The 25,915-nt window shown below is 36.8% G+C and overlaps 1 protein-coding gene across 1 annotated transcript in view; it reads left to right on the top strand.

Moving 5' to 3' along the window:
* The window catches only part of LOC137180747 (protocadherin-9), a 221,964-nt gene that overhangs the window by 62,435 nt on the left and 133,614 nt on the right, over positions 1-25,915 (top strand). The gene's annotated exons all lie outside the window — the stretch shown is intronic.

A 25,915-nucleotide genomic window follows, 5' to 3' on the forward strand; every position in this document is an offset into this window, starting at 1 on the left:
ATTGTACTTACAACACCATTAAATTCATGGCCTAATGCAATGCTAATATTCATGCCATTTTTACTTGAGTAATAAGTATTTGTCTCATTACCTCCATGCTTAGAAAACACAGTGCTTGATAGTCATCTGGGGGTTGAAGGAGTTTGCTTGTGTTGCAGTGCTTGCACACTGGTGAATCTTAATGATGTCAGTTTTTCTTAGTCTCTGTTATCAACTACGGTATATCAACATGGGGAGGGTTTCTTGTAAACTAGGAGTCTTAACACATTCTCCCTTCATTATAAACAGCAATGCCAAGTTTATTTACTTTTGCACTGTCGTGATACAGGAATAATTTGCAGTCTTTACAGTCCTTACACATCACTGTCTATTACACACAAAGGTGGTTGGATAATCTCGTATAGAAAGAGCTCTATCCACTATATATTTTATCAATCTGTCTTTCTGTCTATAACTATTTGTATCTATCTATATCTATTTTCCATGATCTCAGCATCGTGTGCATCGAATATTACACTGGAAAACTTTAGGTTGTTTTTTTAAAATTTGAGCTCAAGGTCTTTGCTCAGGCATTAGTGAATCCATTGGGAGATATTGATTTGAATAAGTTGTTGTCAGTAGATCCCCTCTATGGCAGCTGTGTGTGTCTCCTCATTTTAAGCATATTTAATATTGCTGCTGCCCTTATGCTTTTGTTTTGTGAACTATATTTGACTGATTGTAGTACAGACAGCAAATAAGGGCAAGTATGCTTAACCACCCATGTTAGTCCAAGCTTAAAAATGTAAATACTTGCACACATATTCAAACATAACTCACAATGTATTGATCACAGCATTTGACATTGTGTCTTATATGTTGTGAAGGCGTTGTGGACTTGATGCATGTTTTCTTATAAAGGCTAAAGAAGTTAAATCAGTTTTATAACAATTTGTTTTACAAATAAGTATCTTGTAGTTATATTCTCATTAGTCATACTGTCAGTTTTCACCACATTAAAAATTCATCACCTGTTGTGCTCCCTTGGGTTCACTATCAACAAATGGGAATAGCTAACAAGACAGTGGTACAGACACAATGTAAACACAGGGAGATGAAGTCCCTCCTACCCAAACTCCCATGGGTTGGGATCAAGCCCCCAGGTACAGCCCTGCGGGGTACACTGATTTTACAATTGTAGCTACAATCAGCACAACAGATTAAATGACTGTTCAACTATAGAAAGCATTAACCTTTAGATGAAATGTATATTTAAAAGCCACAAAGTGCTGTATTAAGTTGTCATTTTTGTGTCATTCTTGTGTGGGCAGTTGGTGCAGAGTGAGAGAAAAACAATGATGTGTATATTATGGGTACTGGAGTAGTAAGCGGAAGAAAGTTTTTTTTTTCTGTCTTAGCAGCTCTCTTTGAATGCCACGTCTGAATACTTTATCCCTTGTGGCTGCGAGCACAAGATGGCTTTTGACTTTGGCCTGCTATCTTCTCCTGCCCCCACACAATCACACATATACCCCATAGGCCATGTTTAACTATGTTAAAGTTACAACTTACAGTATACTTGGCACAGAGTGAAAGCAAGCACTACACAAACCTGCTGAAATGATCCACTGCCAGTCTCATCTATGCTGGATTGTTGAGAAACTGATGTTCTAACGACTTGTCTAAACAGGACACCTTTTGGCCACATCTGTCAGAACAAATTTTTCTGTTTTAATCAATACAGCTTCCTACAGAGGGTGCATTATGCCTCGCATTTCACTTGCACTATACTCGTGTAACTGTGACCTGAAATGTATTTTTATGCTTCAAGTCTAATTTTCTGTTTTCATGCGTGTAAATACAGTGATTGTGTATTGTTCTCTGGGCACTGCAAAAACATGGATGACCTACACTCAATACTGTGCTTGCACGCATCCTGATGGAGGACTCAAGCTGCTGTTGCTTTCACTATTCAGCCTGTGTAGAGATTGTCTAAGACACCTTTTTTTTTCTCTCCGTCTCTCTCTTTCTTTCTACCCAGTCTTATACAATACATCAGAATGCTTATTAAAGAACTACAGATGCAATAGCTCAGCATGTAAATATCTCAGATGGTACCCCTCAGGATCTCCTTTAATGTCCACAAAGCTGCTTGTAGACATTGTTCCTGGATTTGTATGATTTCATCAAATGGAAATCCTGCTGGTGATTTAAAAAAAAACACAAAAATAGCCCTTTGCTTAAAGTTTGATCAATGATTCTCATGAGTACCAGTCCAATGGTAACACCTTGTCACTTGTACTGATACACCATTGCTACTTCTCTTATTAGATCAGAATTTATGTTAAGTTTAGTTATCAAATGTTATCTTTCAGCTTTCTTTTATTAACTTGAAACATATTCCCTAAACATATGAATGGTTGATGGACCTGTAATATGATATATGGGACACTCTACGTTTTGTTTCTCCCTAAAGCCTACAAAGTCAATATTTGGACTTTAGCCTGATTTAATGAACAGAATTTCTCAGAGATCTCTCCCAAGCTGTATTCAATGGGAGATCTCTCTGGCTTAGTTAAAGCACTGTGCTGTTTGCTTATTGGGCCTCACTGGACTGAGGAAGCTCAAAGACAAACACATGCATGCACACGCACTCAAACACACACACATGCACCATCGCCACAGAGGAGGCCCCTTTCTTCCAGCCCAAGAGGGAATGATGACTCTCATTATCGCCTCAAAGCAAGATGGCCACAGTGCCCCTACTCAGCAGCCCTATTAAGTTACCAGACAGCTTTATTGTATTGGTGTTCGATAATTTCCTTTCCTCTGTCATTCAGAGTGCATCAGGGAGTTGTTGTATTGTGAGGAAGGGATTTGGAAAGTGGTAAGATGTGAACGTGAAAATGCACAGCTGGCTGAAATTATTCCCTCCTATGGTTGGAGAATCTTTGGGACCACTGTTGAGCAGTCTTAGCCCCGCAGACACCTTCCCTTCATTAATCGTTTAATCTTATGCAAAAATCTCAGGGAGAGGAATGGAAGCTTAAGTTTATCATGTAAAGTAGTCACAGCACACCACAAATTGCATCCTCCACACTAGTTGTTTTTCAGCAAGATAAATACATCAAGAAACTGGAAAAGTCATATTGTCGACTACATATGTCCGATTGATTTATTGGAGTTTTCCACTCTGCGGTCCCCAGACTCATAAGGATCAATATATTTATTGCGATGTGCATCTATTACCATTGTCTGGAACACTGGACTTTCCAAATGTATTAAAATATTGGCATGGGGGGAATCCAAAACAATCAGCAATGAATCCCCATATCGGTTTTCTTCATGCCTCTATAAAATGAACTGTGATACATAACATCCCATTTTCTTATTAGCAATATCACATGACATTTATTTAGAACTTAGGGACATATTCATTTAATGTCAGTTCCTTCTTTTCAGTGTTAAAAAAGCAATAAAGATGTAATGTAAGAAGTGACTGATGATATCCGGGGCTGAACAGGTGAACCCAAGTGCAGACTTAGACAGACTGGTAACAGTTAACAAAAGGTTTTATCAACCAGCACTGGGGGTAGGTGGGATGAAGAGCTGGCTGGAGGTTTGGGCTGAGGGCTGGCAGGTGTGCAGAGCTGAGGGATCCAAGACAGAGAGCGGACAGGCAGGCAGGCAAGCAGGCAAGCAGGCAGGCAGGCAAGCAGGCAGGGCAGAGAAATGAGACTAGGAACTTGTTTGGCAACGATCTGGCAGGAACTGGTAGACTGAGCAGGGTATTTGTAGCAGGTAGTGATGACTACACGCATGGCAGCTGTGCAGGTCCAGGACGAGCAGCAGGTATCGAGGGAGAGAGACACAGAGAACAGACACGCCCACGCCACACACACAGGGACAGATAGTTGGAGGTAGAGGGAAAACACCAGGAGGACACTAGGGCAAGGCTTTGATCATGACAATTGAAGTTTTCAGTTTTGGGTCCACACAACTGAATATTTCACGTGACACAGGTCATCCTGGAAGTCATTTAAGTGTGTACATCCTTGTTTTTTTGTAAACTGTTGTTTTATTAATATTGTGTTATTTAACAGTGTGAAATTTAGTCTAAGAAGAAATATTAACGCTCAACAGTTTCAGGAGAGCTAAGCAGGTGTGTGAGTTTGAAGAAACATCTAACCAAGTTGATATTAGTTAATCATTTCTGGAGAAAAAATATGTAGAGTTCATCATTGCTCTGTAGGAGATTAGACAGCATGGATGTGCTTTTACATGTTTAAAGTAATCATTTGATAAGTTTTGACAAACTGTGTGAAAAGTAGAAAACATCTCTGACTTCCAGTAATCATATATTAACTCTGCAGATTTGCACACTTCTACTGTACCAAGGTGACATTAGGAAAGTTGTCAAAAACAATCCTCGTAGGTGTCACTGTGGAGGCTGAAAATGAGCCAATGACAAACACACTTAAGAGGTTTACACATAGGGTAGAGGCATTACTCTCTAAAATGTACTTATTGACCAAGCTGGAAAATCACATTAGCAAAATGCTACAGACACTTGCAGCTATTAATGTTGACAGTGTATGAGACTGTGATGGAGTACTAAATCATATTTGGGTATGAGCTGAGACAAGAAAGGAGACTTTAGCGGGGTTGGATATACAATAGCCTGCAACACTAATACTACATTATGCTTCCTAAGATACAATTTGTAACCTGCACAGCAGTGAATGAGCCACCACTCTTTGTTTTCTTATTATCCAGGTAATTTCAGATTTTGAAAGTTTTCCACTGCTGTTCCATATCTGACAAACTTTGCATGATAATGAACTGTAACTATGATCCAGTGTTTAAAAAGTATTGCTCACTGTTAGCATTGTTATTAAAGGTAAAAAAATATTGTCAGTTTGAAACAAGAAAGGATGATGCATTATGCAACTGTTTTCCTCAGTTTAAAATAATTAAAGGTCACAGTTTCAACATCTAAAAGGCCATATTTTCTACATCACTCATCTAATTTTGGCACCAAATGTATGATGCATCTTGCTACTGATTGGCCAGAGACTAATACTCGTGGAGATATGTTTAGTCACTATAAATGATTTTATATTATATTTTCTGTTGGTTCTTCTTTGAATAAAAAAGAATTGCCACCAGGAATAGTCGCAGCATCTTGTTTTTCTCATTCTTGCTTTTTAAAAGATCATATTCTTGATCTTTCACAGTATGTGCCACTATTTGGAAAAAGTAATCAAAATCATTTTGAAGCACTAAAATAAAATGACTCCAAAAGAAATTAAAGAAAACAGATTATCACCTGCTATTTCTGTATTTAGCAAAATCTTTCAGAAAATATTTCTTTTAAATGTTTTACTAATCCCAAGGATTCTGCCTGTGCCCTTACTGTGAATACTGCCTTGCAGCACAGTATGCCTTTGTTAACACTGTGAATTCCCTTCTGTGAATCAAGTAAAAGACATCTAGACCACAGTAGACTATAGACTATGTCTCAATCAGGTACAGCAGAGAAATGGTCCATGGACAGCAGAGTGGAAAAAATGTGATAAAGAAGAAAGAAGAGGAAAGGCTCTGGGCAATATTACTTCATATGAAACCAGTTCTGCTCTATTCTAAAATTCCAAATGATATTGCCTCTATACATTACTATGCTCTAGTCTTTTTGCTTCTTGAGCACTGATCCTCTGGTAAGAAAGAAATACTACTGTAATTTCATGTTATGGTAAAGCAAAAGCAAGCTAAAAGAATTGAAATTATGCCAAAAAGTTTTGCCTTGGGTAAGCTTAATTTGTTTACATTCAGCAATTATTAAATAATACAAGCTGTCTCAAAAGTAGGCAGCATTTTTAGTATTTTTCCTTTTTTCCAGTATTGCAAATTATACACAAAAAGGACACATACACATTCAATTTTACTGCTTGTAATACCCCTCTCATCCTGCTCCTTATCGCTTCTTATATTCTGTGGAAGATTTTAGTTGTCCATCACATGCTGAGCAATCAATGAAACGCATGACGATGTCTTCATACACAGTCTTGTTCAAGACAGATTTATGTGTTGTGGTTGTTACAGGAGACAGCTACACAACATTCGATCCATGAATGCTTGCTGTGTGCTTGTGCTATCCTCTCCATATATTGGAAAATCATGTGACAAGTTTTTATATACTATCAGTGACTGGACTGTTTGGAGGCTTTGTGTTTGCACCTTTTCATGAAATAATATTTCACTCGGGGCAATTAAGACAGCAGATAATGTGATGAATGAAATGGAATCTTACAAAAATGTTCAGACCACCTATAGTCTAAACATAGCATAAAATATACTGTACCATATAACAAATGGTGCAGTATATTTTAAATGGATGGTAATAACTACAATATTAAACATATTTATACTTCAGTATATCATTTTTATGGAAACCTAGCTACCTGCCTGAAGTCATAAGGAAGTAAGTAGTGAAAGCAGGAGTAATAGCAACGACCTGGATTAAGCCACAGTGGCTTTGTATGACACACTACTTACTCTTCTTACTGTTCGACTTTCTCTGAAGGTCAGTTTGGCCATTAGCTAGATCAGCCTAACACTGCGTGCCCCACCTCTCCACACCAATTCTTCTCATCTCCCCTCTCCTCACTTCTCCTCCCCTCTCCACAGTCTGAAGAGAGATGTGATGGGGCTAAATTTATCTTCACAGAAACCAAAGCTAAGATGTTAAAAGGGAACTCCTGCCAACTTGGTAACTGACTGCTGATTGTGATCAACTTCACCTTCGTGAGGCGGCTGTCAAAATAACACACACCCATTTCTCCTCTACCCCTTCTCTCCATCCTACCTTCTTTTTTCCTCAACCTGATCCTCCCATCCCCTGTTTTATTAACAACGGAGCTGGTGGCTTGTGATAACTGGTCACTCCTCCAGGCATTGAAAGGCAAGGACACTCTATTATCCTAGCTAGATGGATGGGTTGAAATATTGCCTGCAAGTGGTAGAGCCTGCCAAATCCTCCAGTCTTAAAACCCCTTTGTCTCTGACAAGGAGGGACATTAGTGAGAGGGCTTCTCTGAATACAACATGGAGAGAGTAAGGTGAACAGAAAAGTCCATATGTGTGGAAGAGAATCCAGAAATTGCATAATGTCATTGTTTGGTCTGTATATAAGAAAAGAAATATGAAAAACTGCTGTATTGCTAGTGAATAGCTATTGTATTATTCCCTTTCCTCTCTATGCTCCACATACTGCATGGATGTGTGCATGTGTATGACAAAGAGAGAGAGAGAAAGAAAGAATAATTTGTATACATTAAATGATTAACATGCAGGTAGACAGCCGGTCAGCAAGAAAGAAGGTTCACATATTAATTAAGGTCCTTATTATTAGTGACCTTTTCAGACTTGTTTTGGCCTCCACGTCTCTGCACATTCATTTAGGAATATTTGCAACCGGCAAGTGTTCGTAGTACATGTATCTTAAAATAGACTGTGAGAAGCAGCTGTTGTGTTTTAGTCTTTGTGCTTCTGTACATCTTTTGGCAGCAAGGCATAATAGTCTTTATTGAAATGAAAGATAACAAGTATGCTACCTCATTTGCCTTATAGCTGTACTGCTCCCTTTGGGGGCCACTCAGTCAATTTTTGAAAATACAGCAGAGACACATAATTATCTCAGATGTGTTCATAATCCAATCAGTACAATTTTAGATGCCATATTGGACATATGTACAAAGTAGATGGAGATGCAGGGACCAAACGATCACATTTCACTAAACAATTTATGCAGCTTTAGCCATCTGTCCAATATCTGTACTTAATCAATCATTTCCTGTATTTACGTCACATCACTTTCTTATTATTGAAATTGGTAGGTCATGCTCCATGTCAACTGTTACCCTATAGCTCTTTGCCAGAAGGTGCTCCTCATTTGCTTTGCTGTGTGAACCCTCACTTCTGCACAGACATCAATTTGAGGATGGATTTTGATCACAAATTAAATTATTTTTTACAGGCAAACAATGTTTTGTGTGTGATGTTTGGGGTCATTATCTCCAATTCTATCTTTGCTACTTGATTTATAAAAGTTAACTACATTATTTTGGAGGCATCTTACAGTCCCCTGCCTGTATGAGAATAATAAAATGAAGGTGGAATTTACTGACCAAAATCACTGGTTTAATGGTTTTGTAAAAGCAGAAGATGGCGTGTGTGTGTCGGAGTAAGGGGGAAGAAAGAAAAGAAAAAAAAAAGTAGAGTTCTCTGCTGTCTCTTTTATGTCTCCAGCAGTGGAGAACAGACTCTCTGCTGCATTGTTAGCACTGGGCAAAGCCATTGTTATCCAAAAAGCTGTATGAAAGCAGGACTATGGATCATGTTATTTTCTCTGCCACGCCAGGTTTGGTTGAAAATTTTATAAAGTTTTGCAGTGTGTGTTGGTTGCTCCACTAATATTAGTCTCTGGGTGATGGCGTATGAAGCTATTAAAGTTCCACCTTTTTCATTCCGTCAGTATTATTATTCACTACATTATTAACTAATGTAAATCAAACAAAGATTGATTGTTGGCATTTCTGTATCGATTCATAAAATTTGAATCACGATTCTTATGTGAATCTACTATTTCAAAGCATCTCACTGATGCTAATCTAATCTTGCCCTTATTTTGATTAAGTAATATGAAATAAAAATAAATAAATAAAAAAAAAACGAATTTAAGTAAAATTAATTTAAGTTAATTTTGGAAATCCTATATTGTATAGTCCTGGCTTTCACTATACCTGTGTATTCTACAAATGATGCCAGGGTACTTAATAAATTTGGACGCAATCTTGTTAATCAGATCAGATTCACATAGTCAATTTATGAATAACAAAGATAACTCGTCAATCTATTTTGATATTCTGAGGACACGTTCAAGGATAAACAGTATTACTATTTATCCATTACTGGTAGCAGAATGCTTCAACTATTCTAGGAATAAACCATTTAAATCAGTGATTTAGAAAATATAATATGGTTTTCAAATCCACCCAAATACATAAACCATTGACAGCAATAAAACATGTAAAATGAATGATTGTAACTCCCTTGTTAGGAAGAAGGCATTCAACTACAGAATGAGGAGAGAACAGACCTATAGCTACAAAAGATGCTTTTTGCTACACTTTTCTGGACACATTTTACATGAACAGCTATTCACATGCACAAAGGTGTAATATTGCATTATGTACAATAGTGCTGTGGAAGACAATAAGATTTTTTGGAAATGAGACTGCACTGGTTCTGAATCAGCTTCCCATTCAAGCCTGAGATTCATATAAAGTGTCCATCATTCAGCATCTCTCTCGAAAATGTTCAGCTATGAAGTTTATCACTGCCTCAAGGACATCTTTTTACACGGCATGCTCATCGTCCATGCTTCTTTAATTGAATTAAGGAGCACTCAGTGTGGCATCTCTGTTATTGTTATCTTGTAGGTGTACAGGGTTATTAAAGAGGGAAGCATGTTAAGTCATTTGTTATCCCTGGCATTCTAATAAACACGTTGGCTTTGGGCAAGGCCTGTGGGTTGTCTATGCAGTTCAGATTGATACTGCTGCCACATCTGGACCTATACACCTCATTATCCTAAGAGGTATGGTTAAGAGGAGATGAATCTAGGAGAGAATGCGGGAGACATAGCGCGAGAAATGGAAAATGCTGCACATATTATTGTTTTTTTCTTTTATAGGAAACATTCAGGAGTGTAATCTAAATCATGTAAGTGCATGGGAGATCTGGTGTCAAAATGTCAAGAAAACACACTCTGAAATGTATCTAGAAATTATTGATTTTTGCCAGGTATACACAATTGATGTGTAAAGTAACCAACAGAAAGGAGTAAAAACACAGAACAAACCTCATTGCCCCAATTATTCCCGACTGAGATCCATGCTTATTTTGCTAACTTCTTTTTTTTCAGCTCAAGCGCTGGTTCTTGACACACATAACCCCATGGGTTTTCTGTCAGGGAAAACTTGATTTTACTAATTGGTACCAAAGCTGTTAATTGGAGCTGTGGAAACAAAAAATGGAGAATCACAGAGTACTCTCTTGGGAAATATGTGTGTTCAACCTCATTTTCCACCTTTACTCATTGTTCTTTTTTTCTTTCTTAACTATCTTACTGCAGAGAGGACATCAGTTTGTTGTCATAACAAAATGCCCAATATGAAAAACAAACATATTGCATACAATACTTTACATAATGTTTGAGATATAAAGGATTAAGTAGCATATTCTCATAATTGTGATACAGTACAGTAATACACAGTGTAATAAAATAATGTAAGTTTCTGTAAGTTCATTGTTTGTGCTATCCAGTGAGATCTCCTACTGTTCAAATTTGACTGAATTACGTATTAGAGTTAGCACCAATTTTACACACAAAGTTAAATTTACTGGTCATAAGTACCACTCAGCCTGTGAAAACAGTTGTATAATATCTGCTGTGTCCCTGAAGGGAGATTTAAAAAGCTTGAAAGAATAACAGTAATGATGTAATCAGTTTGGACTTGAAACTTTTAACTTTAAAAACATTTAACAGAAAGCATGCATTACAAACTAGGGATGTGGGACTTTAAAAAAGTAGTATTGTATGTGGCAAGGACAGTCTAATGAAAGGTGCTATTGAGTTACATTATGGGAATTGTAGTATCCAGTGTTTCTGGATACTAGGAACTAAAATTAAGTTGTCTTGACCTCCGTTGCATAAATTTTGACCAATCATCTGGAAATCATTTTTAAAATCAATCTAACTTTTTGAAAGTGCAACACTAAATTGATTTGAGTACCCCTTTACATAAGGATGGACAGGTAGGTAGTTAGGTAGATGGAAAAGTCAGTGAAAAGATACTGTAGACTATAAATGTACTATACAATAGATATACTATAGATAGATACTACATACAGTAGATGGATAGATAGACAGACAGACAGACAGACATAAGCACAGAGATCTAACATGCTTAAAAGATAGATAGACAAACACACATAAACACAAAGATCTAACATGCTTAAAAGATAGATAAACACTCTTTTCCTGAATGTTTTCTCCAACTGTGATCAGTTAATCTGTTTCAATCATGTTACCTCTTCTCAGGGGCCAAACGGTCATCCCCTCAAATGCTCAAACGATTTTCCATTGTCACCCACATTAACAGCTTTCAACTCCCTGTCACACTGCAACAGCCACATGCTGTGCACCTTGGGAAATACAGTACATGCAATTTATCATGGGAAATCATCATCAAAAACAAACAGTGTAAGTAGGAAAAAGCATCAACTGTGAAATAATAGAATTGGAGGAACATCCCGCCTTCACTGCAGCAGCAGTTCTTGTTATTTTTTGGTGTTTGAGTTACTCACTCTAACCCAATATGTTGTGACACTGACAACCAAACATTTTTATTTATTTATCTATTTATTTTGTGACGTGAATTGGTTCAGAGACACACCATCAATTGCACAAATCACTGCTTAGTGAAAAACATGTATCTCCAGACTTTTCAGGAACTAAGAAATACAGGCTTTAAAAAAAAAAAAACTGAAAAAAACATTAGTCATAATTATTTTTTACATATTCCAATGAGTTATGAAAGGGTTTAATGAACCTAACAGATTGAAGATTTTTTTAAAGTAAAAGAGCATGCATTTTGTTGTGTGAGTTCTTGTTGATAGTCAAAGAAAAAAAAAATTACAACATTGTAAGATAATGTAAAAATTAATATGTAACATTAATATAATATCAGTTATATTGGAGATGAAACAGACCACACACTGAACTCTGTATATATTTTACCATTTCACTTGAGCAGTGGCAAATCATCTGATCTTTATTTATGTAGCCAGGAGACCAAGTGTCATCATCAAAAACTTTCCCGTGACAAAATTCAGCTTCCCAGGCAGCAGATGCTGTGGTAGCTTTTGATGTGGTGCCCAGTACTGAGAACCCATGCAGTTCAAGACTGGATAGTAACAAAATTTCTTGATACGTACAACATACCCACATGAGGCCAGCAGTGCAGTCAACATATTGGAAATTGTCCAGACTGTATTGGAGGATTTTCAGATGATTAACCTGAAAAACTGGACCAGGACCATACAGTATGTTTATGTGATAATAAAACCTTAGTTTGACACCAGAATATCAATTGTTACACTTTCGAAACAATCGATCAGAAAACATTTAATGATATTGAGGGTGGATGACGCATCTTTTCTGCTGAGTTCACAATTCAGCAGTTGTAGCATTCAGGTTTCTGTAGTAGTTAGTCCTCATCTTCATAGATTTACTTTTGTCGTCAGTCATTATAAAGTAAGTACATGCAATCAGCAATGGTAAACAAATACAAGTATGCTGAGCGTAACTGTGACTAAAGCCCCACACCTTCCATGGTAGGATATCCTATATTTAGCAGAGTTATATGTATGTGTAGGATAGTAAAACGGTTGTCTAATTGTTTTGGATAATTTTAATACGGATGGCATTGGTACAAGTTGAAATATTGCTTGCCAGCACATTAGCTTAATACAGCATTTTATAGTAAACACATATTTAAGGCTGTGAGTTATTCAGCCCCACATTTATCTGTAAGAGATGTGGGGAGAAGTTATTGCTAAGCACTGTTATCCATATGCATTTCTCAGCTTGAAATACAACATATTAAACAGTGGAAGGCAAATCATCAAATGAATACAAAAAATGGTAATGACATGAAGAAGTGAAAGCCTTGTTGTATGTAGCTATCACTGTTTGAGCAGCATTATCTGGTTGGAATATGAGACTTGTGCCTGACCACATGTGTACGGTAATTTGCTGAGTATATAGTTTATTCATTTGAAGAGTGAACCACAGAAATGATGGTTCATTATGAATTAACCACAGAATTGTATTCTTCTCTTGTTGACTTTTATGATAAAGGAAGAGGTTGTGGTTATGATGAGCCTATAGATACAACATTAAGTTCACCAATTTTACATTAGGCCACAGCGTAGTTACGGTAACTCTAACTGCATCTTAAAACCAATGTTAGATGTACTGCATCAATTGAACCCATAAAAATGTAGTCAAACAGTTAATTGGTCTGCTCATGGATCTGTACTTGGACATGGATGAAAGTGAGATGAGCAAGAATAATAGTATAACACTGATATGGTCCTTTTGAATATTTGTTAATACTGTATTCTGCTCTAACTGTATTCTGCTCTAAGCTTATTGAAAATTAGAAGTTCTTCAAATTAAACGACCACATAGGTCATTTGATCATGCACTCCAGAAGGACCCATAAGAGCATTTTCTAATCAGGTGTTTCTATCAGCAGTAATCAACAGGGCAACATAATTTGTCAAATCACTGCTAAAAATAATTGTGTTTTGTCTGGTTAGGTTTAGGCACAAAAATCACTTGGTTAGGGTTGGGGAAAGATTATGGTTTGGTTTAAAATGATCACTTGAAATGTGATGTAGGTTAAAGTTAATTCTTCCTAAAAGTTAGGCAGCCTTCATTGTCATGGCAACCGTAAACACTACGACAATTGTTGTTGCGGTTTTTAAAAAACTGTCCCAACTTTCAGTTGGAAACGAGAAGCAAGCAGTGGTCTCCTGCAGCAAAGTCCACTAAGTCCATTTTTTGCAAGTTAGGATCTAACCAGCCACCCAACCCGCCACCTCTGAATATGGAAATTTGTCACCTTCTATAGACATCATCTGAACTGTGCCACTTCTCAGGGTCATAATTGCTACATCTGTTAGATAGCGTCTGTCACTCAAATGTAACTATAGGTTGTTTTTGGCAACTGACATTATGACCTATTGTGTCGTTTTTCTTGGGAGGACAGGCTCAAAAATGAATTTGCTTTGGTAGAATTTCACATAAAATTTATATTGGCAGCCATTGGTGGGCGAAGTTCATGGTTTAGGTAACTCCTGAGCACATCAGATACATATTTAGAGTGGACCACAAAGTGTTACAGACCAAATGTGGCTTTGCTCTGTGGGCTTTATTTATGTTCATACAGAACTGCCAAAACACAATTGGTGATACACCATTATTTGCACAATTGAATGGATATTGATTACGTTTGACAAATCAAAGTTGTCAATATGTCAAGGAAAATCTACATTTTATTGTAGAACTGTTACAAAAGGCTTTTAACTAGATGAATTATCTGCCTTTTCCATATTGATAAATTGACTTTCTGTTCCAACTTTCAATGCATTGCGGGCTTAGCCTTTCATTTCTTGCTTCAAATGTAAGGTATTCGTTAAAGGTCATGATCCATTTTTTTCAATAGTCACTAGAAATTACTTTGTAAAAGCAGTATTTTTTTTATTCCCAAACATGCCTTTAGCAACATCTGAGACTTCGATTATTTTCCCATACATGGCAGAGATTATGGTATGCATTGATGGAAACTGTCAGGAATTCCCTGGACTTTGCTTGTGTTAGTTTGTAGCTCAGGAATTATACAACAGGCAGCATGTTTGACATAGGCAGCTCTTAATCAATGGAGTCACAGAACAGTGGTGATTTTGATCAGTGGTTTACCTTAGGCCATGAATATATTTGAGAATATAAAAAGGAACTAGATTAATCTTGTTTTTTTATGTTTTTTTTTTAGTTCAGAATACCATTTCAACACCCAATCACATCTACATTTATTGAGATCCCTTTGCCATATACACATTCACATTAAGACATGCATCCACATACACAAACAAGCTCACAACTGTCAGTAATCCTTGGCTGATCAGAGGCTCCTAAGACCTGCCAAACAAAATCAGCTCACAATTTGAACAGAGTTCAGAGATGAATATTAAATGAAAAGGGTAAAGAATTAAACTAAGGTGCAGGAGGTTAAAATTAATAAATAAATGGGCTCATATATATTTATAAATATAGAAATAAAAAGTTGAATCTCTTGTGGTCAGCCTCCATAGACCTAGTGGTCTTTGAAGGCATCATTAGCTGGTTTTATCAGCACATTGACCCTAAAACTAGTACCTGAGGGGCCTGACTGTAGTGGTGCAGGCATGAGCATATGAGTCTTGGGTGGATGAAACAAGACTTTGAAGTGGATTTTCTATTTGAAGGATTATACATCAGGGATTTTGATTCATGCCCATTTTTTGTCCTCAAGGCTATGTGCTTGTGTGGGTGGAAAGAGTTATCGTTCACAAAATTATTAATGTATTTATTTACTTTTCAACTAAAACAATGATGGATAGTTAATGAGTGAAAAACTTGGTGTTTGGTGTATTTGAATTGGTTCCTTCTTTAATCACAACTGTTTCTAGAGTGAGAAAAAAACAAACAAACAATATAACTACTGTACTAGTGAGGGAATTTCCGAAATTCAATCCTCACAAGACTCGTGCTCATAATATTGAGATTCTTTTAAACAAATAACCCAAAGATTCCAGGTCACAAGATAACAAGGGTGGCCTGAAGCACTGAGAAATGCAGATTGTTGTATTATGGTCTCCAAAGCCTGTTAACCAAACCAATTGTCTTTCACTTCCATTTTTTTTTCTTTGTTTGATTGCACAGGAAATTGGAAGTATAAATACCTTACAATAAAGATGATTATTTCAATTCAGATGGAAATCTCACAACATAATCATTTGTATTTCATATGGATTTTTCCTAATCCCAGTATATGTTTTCATGACCTAGTTTAGTATTGAAATTTAGTGAATACCCTGTACTTGCTAATCCTTGAATATAATATAGGAGCCCTCTCAGCTTCAATGACCTATTTCAAGAAAAAAAAAAAAGTTTTTGTTTTGAAACAGTCCTTAAGCCATGCCGTCAGCCATGCTAAAGAGAATTCACTGCAATTTTAAAGTTTCATTATAAAATAGAATTTTCAGTGTGCACCCCGCTCCCCTAATGTGAAGACAAAGAAAAAAGAATCCTGGATCAAATACACTAACAGACTGCATGAACAGTTGCCCCCCATGCTTGAGTGAAGATCGAGTTTCTCGTACTAGTATGCTGTAATAGCAACACCTTAATTTCCCTGAATAATTTCCATGACAATGGGGCCTTTTTATGGTTTTGCATTGTTTTGGTTTACTCAAATAGTGGAGGGGTTATTGTTTCCAATATGTTAATGCTGTTTTTTCCTGCTGGAATACTGTCTTTGAAGTAATCTCTTTGAGCGTGTTTGGTTCAAGTATCGTTCTCAGGAGAGGGGGTTGAACTTTTAAATGTAATTTTCCTCTTACCACCCTTGAATAGTCTTACTATGGCAGTTCTAACCTTGAGCAGTCAAAACAGATAAATCCTCACAGATTGTATACTGATTAGATTATCCGCTTAATCTGCAACACATGCATGGAACTGCAAGCGGTAGGAATGCCATTTGCAAGGCAGGGAAAATGCAATAATAGCTGGATGCTAATACTTGCTGGCAGATAGCTATGATACCAGGGACAAACAATATTAATGGAGCACTGATCCAACAGCTAACAATAACCCAATTTATTATAAAAAAGCAGATTTCCTTGCATGTGTTCTCTAATGGGCCTCCTCCCCATCCCAGCCTTTCCAGGAATTCATTTTACTCAGGAACTTTTATATTTCGAGTTTTGGTTTCTGCTCCAACTCTCAAGCTACTGTAGAACTTTGGGAACTATCAGGGTGATATTTGTAGTACTGAACATTCCTGACTGGTCAAACACAAGCCTCAAGACTACATGTCTGTTGTTCATTAGACAGCAATCAACACTGGTAAATGCTAGGTAAATGCAATATTAGGGCATAGGATAGAAATGCCATTTAATATGAAGACATGATGACATGTAAATGACAGTTATGAAGCCAGCTTTCCGACAAAGAAACAAGATAAGGAGACATAATGAAGTAACACACCCTAAGGGAGAAAATTAAGCTTTACTTAATTTGGTAATTGTTTTAACAGAGCTACTTTAGAGGCTCCTATCTTGCCATTTGGCTGGTCTCAATCCCCTTCAAAATCTGCACATCTCCTTTCCATTACTTAATCAAACACCACGGTCCCATAGTAATAAATTACAAAGAACGACATGATTGCTCTGTGTTGTTGTCTCAACATGAGCAAATATTACACAACAAATACAATCTTTTTTAAAATTTGTTATTGGTCTAATTTACCTGATGTTTGCTGTTCTTGAGATATGGTTGAAAAGTAAATAAAAACAGATTTTGAGTTTCTGAGATGACTTTCTATGGCTCTTTAGTTTCTGTGACTATTCGGTGACCTTACTGAAAATGTTGGATGATATTTGGACAGGACATCAATGATTACTGGATAGGGCTATATAGGATAAGCATTTAGTAACAGTAACATTTACAGTGACATTTTTTCAGAAATTACATGGACTGCTTACATGTCTGTCTACAGGAAAAACCTGGCATATTCCCTTTTAAAAATCAGTGTTTCAGTTTGCATAGTACATGTGTTTATACCGTAGTGTGTGAGTACACATGCAGGTGTGACTGCATCTTTGCAGACATTTGTAAATTTGATGTGTGTTGTTGATGACTGATAGATGTTATGTTTTGTTACCATTCTGCTGGCTTCAGCAGACAATCTGCTTTTTTACCTTTGATTAAGGTTCTCTGCAGTATAATTTTGACATCTGCCGCTGTTCTGCACCACTCAACTCTGGAAAGTTCACTAAAATAAGTGTTTTGATCATTGATATGGCAGTTATTAGGGCTTGAAATCCTTGTCTCTGGCAGTAATTCATAGCTTTGCTTGAGATGGATTTGAAAAGAAGTATAATCAAAAGGGTTTGATTTGTTATATTTAGATATTTCCAAACTGTCTTTTTGAATGCAACAGAATAGATCATATGGTTCCTTCTCGTTATTTCAGTGCAAAATGCCAGGTGTTGAAAACAAACACACACCTCGAAGTTGAATGAATGCAGTAAAGCAAGAAAATTGGATGGGGTCTGATACATATGCTTGATGAATTGATGTGGTACATTTGAAAGATAGCAATCCATCCATAATCCGGTCTGAGTGGATTTAAGTACAAGCAATTGTAAGCTGATTGCAACTTTAAAATCGTGTAAAGATTGTCCAGTCAATGTTATTCAAAACACTGAAATGCAATTACAGTGCCATTTCATTTCATCATCCACTCTTAGAAGCCAAAGAAGAAAAACACAGGAAACACTATAGGGTGAATTCACAAAAGGATCGCATGGCTTTTGCGGCCACTAAACCTACGCAAATGTGACAAAAAGAAACCGTGTAATTCACAAAACACCCGCAAAGGGTGAAACGCAACCCAAACTGTGTTGCCAAGCAAATAGCATCTTGGTGCTTCTTTGCTACTTGCACATATGGAAATTAGATAATATACATACATTTGGTGTGAAATTTGCCCTTTTTAATGCAAATGAGCCTCGTTGCAAAACAGTCCAATTCACAAAGACCAGCACTAATAGCCACACGCAGTTAGAGTGATATTATTAGTGTCTGCAGAGAGTTGGTGGTAACTGAAGCACTCACTCACTCACTCACTCACTCACTCACTCATTCATCCACTCACTAACTCACTCAATCTCTTCAAATCTTCAAGCTTGTGAGGCACTGAATGATATCGAATTTATATTGAGGGGGCAAAATCTTCAGTCAGACATTGGATATAAACCTGAATTTGTGTGTGACAGCTGACCTGTGTAGATGTGTTGCAGAACACAGAACATTAATTATCGTCAGATCCTGACTGATCTGGTGTTAATGAAGTTACTGCTGCCGTGCCACGTGCGTAAATGTGCACAGCCTCTTTCTCAGTTTGGAGACGCACTTATTGTTTCAGCTGCTGTGGGCAACAAGTAGAACATCAGTACTGTTGCTTCTGCGAAATACATTCAGTGACACCTGAATAACAAAATTAAGTGTTAATCTAACATGTTTCAGACCTGCCTCAGTCACATTAATAGCTATATTTTGACATTTGACATTTCAGTAGATTATGTTGTAGATGCAGAAGTAAAAGAAGCAAAACATATGAAAGTTGTTTGTGATTGAGGAGAGCTCGGTGTGTGCGAACCTCTGCTAATTAAAGACACATAAGTTGAGGCTTTTGTGCTCTCGGCAGTTTTCATTATGGAACAATCTGTATGCTGAAATGTGGAGAAACACTGGAAACAGCTCCACTTTCTCAATCAGACGTAAAACAAGGGCAAATTGCACTTAGCTGCAAAACTTTAGGGGGTGTTTGGGCATATCATATTATTAGCAAAATCTTTTGTGAATCGGACCTTAAGACGGGGTGGATAGCAATTTCAGATAATGTGCAATTCATGGTGCTATCAGCAGCTGCAATCCATTCTTTGTGAATTCGCCCTTATGTACTCATTGCCCTGTTGGAAGCACCTTAAAGGAAGAATTTGAGTGCTAATAGGTTTGTTGTCACTACTAACTTCAATGATTGAAAGTGGAAGATCTCAGGACTGTGTGAGTCCACTTTAAGCTTATGAATTCCGTTATTTGAGGAAAGCCATTGAAATCAAATTTATATGTACAAATATTGGGATGATACAGTTTTCCCAGGGCTGCTACATGTCATGAAGTGTCCAGCTGTAGCTCATTTAATCTTTCATTCAGAGTGAGGTTGAGCAGTACTTCACTGAGATTCTCCTCTATTGACTAGATGAGTACTTACGTGTTGAATGCAGTTTGTGACAAAATGCATTCCCAAGATAACGATTCTATTGACTGTCTAAAGCTGTTCAACTGACTGAATTCCATCCAGCTTCATGGAGATGGTTCATACTTCAAAACACTATACCATGACAAAATCAGCAAATGAAAGCAACTGTTACACTTCTTACTATGAAGTAGAATATAGGCAAGTCATTTGACAGTTTATTTAGTATATCTTGTACCCTGTGATGAGGCCCTAAGTAGCTGTAAGTGACTCAATTTACATAACCATTGGTATTAAGTGATAAAACTCTTAATTGGCTCCTTTGTAATAGTATAGACAATCTATTACTTCCTTTAACACTTATTTCTGTCACAGATTCAATTCTATTTTGTCAGTATTATTGGGCTTCCAGTAGAGATGATCAAGAGATTATCCTAAAATGTAAGAGAACATTCTGGCTAAAAATGGTCAAATTAAATGAAGAAATAAAATAATTTGAAGTGTATGCAATCCTTAACATGACCTTTATTTGAATTAGTGTACAATTTGGCAGCACTCTCCTTTCACTCTTTAATTCAGAAGAAAAGCTAAGCATGATTGGGTAGAGCTTTCTTCTTCTAAATCTTTATTAGCTTGATTTAGCACTGTGTATAAGGGATTGTAGTTTGAAAACAATTTATCTTGGTTGGTCATCATTTAGCATACTATGTTGAGCTGAAATATACTCTTATTATTTTTGTATGCTATTCATCTCTTTCTGTTACAAAATGAAAGGATTTGTGAGTGACCTGTGAAAATAAGTACATATATTAATACATAAAATTATTAAATCAAATTAGTTCATTTTCACAAACAGGATGATGCAAACATTGCAGTGTTTGAGAAATTTTTAGAAAAAATATTTTTCTGCATCTTAAAATCATACAATGACAAACTAATTACCTTTAATGTCATCACTGCAAATCTAAGCAAAGCACAAGCCCTTGATATTGAATAATTATAGTGTGTTCAAAGAAACAATCACATTCAATATTAAAATGGCATGCTAAGTTGTATTGAGTTAATTCCTCTTAAGTCTTTTAGCTACACAAAAAAGAAATTACAGCTGGTCGAGTACTTATACAGGATATATACAGTATAAAGTAACAGATGGATATATGATCAAACTACAGAGATGGAAGAGTTGTGGTAGACTATGTGGAAGATTGTGTAAAGACCATCTGTTTATTCAAATCAAAGAATGTGCTTACCTCCATGAACACTAAATACAGTACCATAGCTATAGATGCACATAAGAGAATAAGGGGACTCTGTGGGCCTACAAACTATGAAATCATTGGTACGATGAATATGACAAAAGAACTACAGGAATGACCTAAAATGTATTCAGTGTAGAATCAGACACATCGGGCATAATGTTGTATGAAATTTAACTTGTTGTGATGTTGCAGAACACATTTTAAAATGCCTCTGTGTACCATGGTTTGACCTTTGGTTTATGGTGTTTCAAAGGGAAGATGACGCTGAATTAAAAACATAGTTTATATATATTTAGCCTGATGCATAAAGAGCTTAATGCACTTTAATGTAACCTACTGTGTAAAGTGAGGAGAGTTTCCAGGAGGCGGCTGTCAGCTAAGTAGCTGACTGCTCGCCTCGGTTTGGTGGCTACTTTTATATACCACAGTAAAGTCACATTTTTGTGGGCAAACGGAGGGTGGGGGGACAGGGGGGTGCTATTGCGGTAACAAGAGTATTGCCTAAACATGATATAAATCAACCTGAACCATGATCTTGTTTAGTTTACCCAGGTTTAATTATCCAATCCTGTCAAATGCACCATGAGCTCTTTATCTTTATTTTTATTCTCCTATTGCTTCGTGCACCATGAAGGACGTAAATGTTATGGATATACTGATACTGCTCATGACATTTATCTCGATAAACTAACTCTTATTTTTGTCATTTCACCCATTCAAGGCTGCCATGCACATTCCGAGTATGAGTCAGTAGACTCATAAACACTAGAAGTCTTGCTAATCCTCCTTTTTGTCAAAGTTGTGTCAAAAAATATATATTTTTTGATGAAAGCCATGTCCAGAGGAGAGTCAGGAGCTGTTTTATTTAATAAAGCAGGCTAGAGTGTAATCAGTCTGTTGCTACTGTCGGGCAACACTGCCAATCGTTGCATTTTCTGTGTGGCAGCTGATCTGTGGTACTGTACTGGCCGTGTTGTTAAGATGGTGAGTAAAAGAGTGAATGATGAGGAGTCATCAAAATTTGGGGAGATGCTGTTCAGCATTTAATCATCAAATCCAATAGCATCCAATGTTGTAGCATCAGCTCTATCTCCAATTTAGATTATTAATTCTTTAAAATATCTTCTAAAAAAAAGTTGACAAAGAAACAGTCGACTGAAAGGTGGAGAGGGTGTGTTCACTGTAGTTATCAATTAAAAATTCCAAAGCAACCCAAACTTTTCATTTAATTAAAAAGAAAATTAAAATAAATTATTTTTGGGTTAACATCATATCTTGCCACAGTGTGAAGACTATTACAAGGCAGCTAAAAAAAGTGAAATGAATAATGTCACATGCTAAGCACCATCAATTTTTTCATATGATGTCACAGTAAACGCGGTGATCAATTTTATGTTTTGAGAGCAGTTGTGGGAATATTTACAGGACATGCTTGTAGTTAACCAAATTCATTGATCTACAATGAGGACACCCATGTTCTTATCCCTCTGAAATTGACCACACTTTTCCTTAATAAGATCTGTAACCAGTCATATAACTCACATTCATCTCAGACAAATGACATCATTGTCTGTAACTTTTAAATATCATACTGGCTACAGCAGTGAAAATCCAACATTTGTCTCTTAAAGAGTGTCAGAGCTATATTTCATTCATTCAGGCATATTGTTAGTGGGGTATGCGTAGTGCAGAGATACATTTGACTCTCTGTCTCTCTCTTTCTGTGGGACTGCAGGCATTAATAATTGACACTGTTTCAATTATTTCATTTAAATAGGGCAACAATTCAGATTAAACATACAGACCATACACAAAAAAGGCTTTCTGCTTCAATATGACATACTGTACTCACTCCAACTGAACATGTGTGGCTACAGTCAGTAAGTAAATATGACAGCTTGTGATTTTCAAACACAAACAAGACAAGAGAGGAAGTAGAATACTGTGTGCTCTCCTTTGAAACATACATGCCTCACACATTTCTGAAATCCAGTAATGTTAGCATTGAACTGAATGTTGTCCATACAATGAGGCTGCAGGTTTTTGAAATAACACAATAAGTGAGGAGGGTGAATTTTGCAGGCTGGGAAACCTAAACAATGAATGAAAAGATGCCAAAATTCTCTGCAGAGCTGAGGGGAACTGCAGAATTGGAGGATAATTCTCTGTGGTTTGTCACTGCAAGCAACCTCTTTCATATTACACATAGACATTTAATCCACTGTTAATATAAAAATATTGATTCATGTAGCCTGAAAAGACCCTTGTGAAGACCTTGTGACCACATGTGGCACTGTAGACTGATATTTCAATGAGTGGGTTCCTGTACTGTTTTATCGCATGCTCAACCAGCACATGCACAAGGATACACATCCAAGCCACATGATGTACATTTCTGTTGAAAACAGATGGCAGGTCAGTGGTGATAGTAATGTGCTTTAGAAGGCAGCAGTGCACTCATAAAAAAAGAAGACTGTAATCAGTTTTCTAAAGAAGAGTTTTTTTAAGGAAGAAAATGCACTCAACAAGTTTGTTAGGCTTAAAGGACAGATGCTGAATGTAAACAAAATAGTGTTTTATTCACAATTAAAACTCTACTGGTTACTTATATCTTCATTCTGACATCTGTCTTTTTCACACTAAACTGTTCAAATGCTACATCTTTGACAGATGTAGAAAAAAAATCAGATCGCCTCTTCTCTGGACACCTGTTTGGCTTATTAAAGATTTAAATGATCACCTTTGAAACAAGGTTGGATGCAGCCTGAAGCTATAACATATTACAGACTTTTTAGACCTCTGTGAGCCAGTGTATGGCCTCAGACCCTCAGGCAGGGTCCTTGCTTACTCCAAAGTTGAGGCTGAAGACGTAAAGACAATAAGGGTTTTTCCCACCGATGAGCCCCTTAGCTACTATGTACTTCCACTGCCCCTGGCAACAATAACACATTATGTTGTATGCAGTCAGCATCAGAATGGTCATCACAGTAGCCATAGTTGTCTTACTAAATGGGATTTCTTTGGTACACACATTCATCTATTCCAGCTGGTAAGAATAAGTATAAATAGTACTGAAGTTGTTTGGTCTAAAATAGGCATAACAGAGCTCCTGGAGTGATTGTCTGAAATCACTGACTAAACTGCTTTTATTATCCAAAAAACAAAAAAAAAAAGACCAAATACATAATTTAAGGAGTAACACCAGACTAAACAGCAGTGTTTCACTACCCTCTCTGGTTGAAAGTTTAAAGCCTGTTTCACCTCTGACGATTGCTTTGTTGAACCTATAACCACACTCAGCAGTGATGTCATGGTGTACTGACACACCCCGGAGTACACTTCTACATCACTGCAGCAAGCTGAGAAGATAAACCACTGAAGGTCAGTAAAAAGAAGTTACTCTTTGAAGGAAGCAGTAATAGGGTAGGGAATCAGGGTAGGGAAGCACAAAAGGTATAGTGTTGGGAGAATGTGTTGTCTGCATGACAAAATTAATCCTCTATCTACTTGTAAAGGGTTGATATGAACTTAACCAATAAACAATTTGTCTAGCATCCAGTATTCAAATACTTAAATGGGCTGAATTATGCTAGTTATAATGTAAATGCTGCAACATGCACAAAATTTAAGCAATGGGACATTGGATGTGGAGAGATCCTGATCCAGTTTGAGTGTAATATAGATGAAAGGGCATTTTTAATCTCTGTCAATACTAATGTTCAAGCCAGCTCTTATAGTTGACTGTGTGTTGGATAGCAGCGATTCAGTTATCTAGAGGGGCAATTACAGTAATAAAATGTATTCATACAACATACATTTCACAAAATGTAGGTAAATAAAGATCAGTGTTCACTCATCTTTTTGACATCCTGTGATGTTTGTTCCCTATTTGTATTTTGAGTTCATGATGGCATTGTGGCTCAGTGGGAAGTTGGTCCTGGGTTGAGTTTATAGGATGAGGATCTCCCTTTGTGCCAGTGTATTCATGCTGTGTGGACTGTATGTATCAGCTTAGGATATGTTTTAGCCCCTGCAGTACCTGTGCATGTTTTCTTGCCTTGTTTAAACCTACCATGTGGCACCTGTTAAATTCGGTTCATTGAATATGTTTCATAGCAATATATCCTTCTACTACAATCGTAGTTGTTTCGATAATAATATGAACGTCTATAAGCCCTCAGAACATGTAATAAGCATTTAGTGTAATTTGCCAGCTCTTGGCAGCTTCTCAAATCATTAGAGGCTTGAAGTTCAGGGTTCTTGTTGCCTCGAGGTACTAATTCTTTTTTTCAGAAGAGACATAACAGTCTTGTTGAATTTAACATATAGAGTAGTTATTATAGAGTGATGATGAGACACAAAAAAGGATGTAGAAGAGAGATGACACATCGTGTAGTACTGAAAAGCAACTGTGCTGTTTGATGTACGTTTACTTTCAGTCCAATGTAAAGCCACTGATAAGAGCCATACAAATAATTCATTAAAACATGCTCCAATAAAGTTTCATGATGTTGCAGTATCTGTTCAATGTTTTATACATGAAGTCCCAACTCTCAGAAAAAAGAAGTTAAGGAGTTCAAGATCTTTAAAGGTCTTTTTTTTTTTTTAGATTTTTTATCACAGAGGTCATTGGTGATCAGGATGTCTGTCAATGAAATCTTAGCGTAATCAGTGTAATGCTGAAACCGAAACCCTCTCAACTCACAATGGGCCTTATGCCTGCACAAAGCAGTAAGAGGAAAATAATAAAATCCTACATGGGATTCAACATAATCTCTTAACTGCCTGTGAGATGTGATCATTAGAATAATCCATGCCACTAAAATTGCCATACAAGGCTCCATGTTCTGCTCCATTTGTGGGCAAGTTTCTTCCCAAAAAGTTCCCAAAGAGTAAAAATACTGCACAACTTCAAGTCCTGAGGCCTGTACTACGAAGCAAGTTCAACAAACCCAGGATATC

The sequence above is a fragment of the Thunnus thynnus genome, chromosome 1 (assembly GCF_963924715.1).
Source record: "Thunnus thynnus chromosome 1, fThuThy2.1, whole genome shotgun sequence".
Lineage (NCBI taxonomy): Eukaryota > Metazoa > Chordata > Actinopteri > Scombriformes > Scombridae > Thunnus > Thunnus thynnus.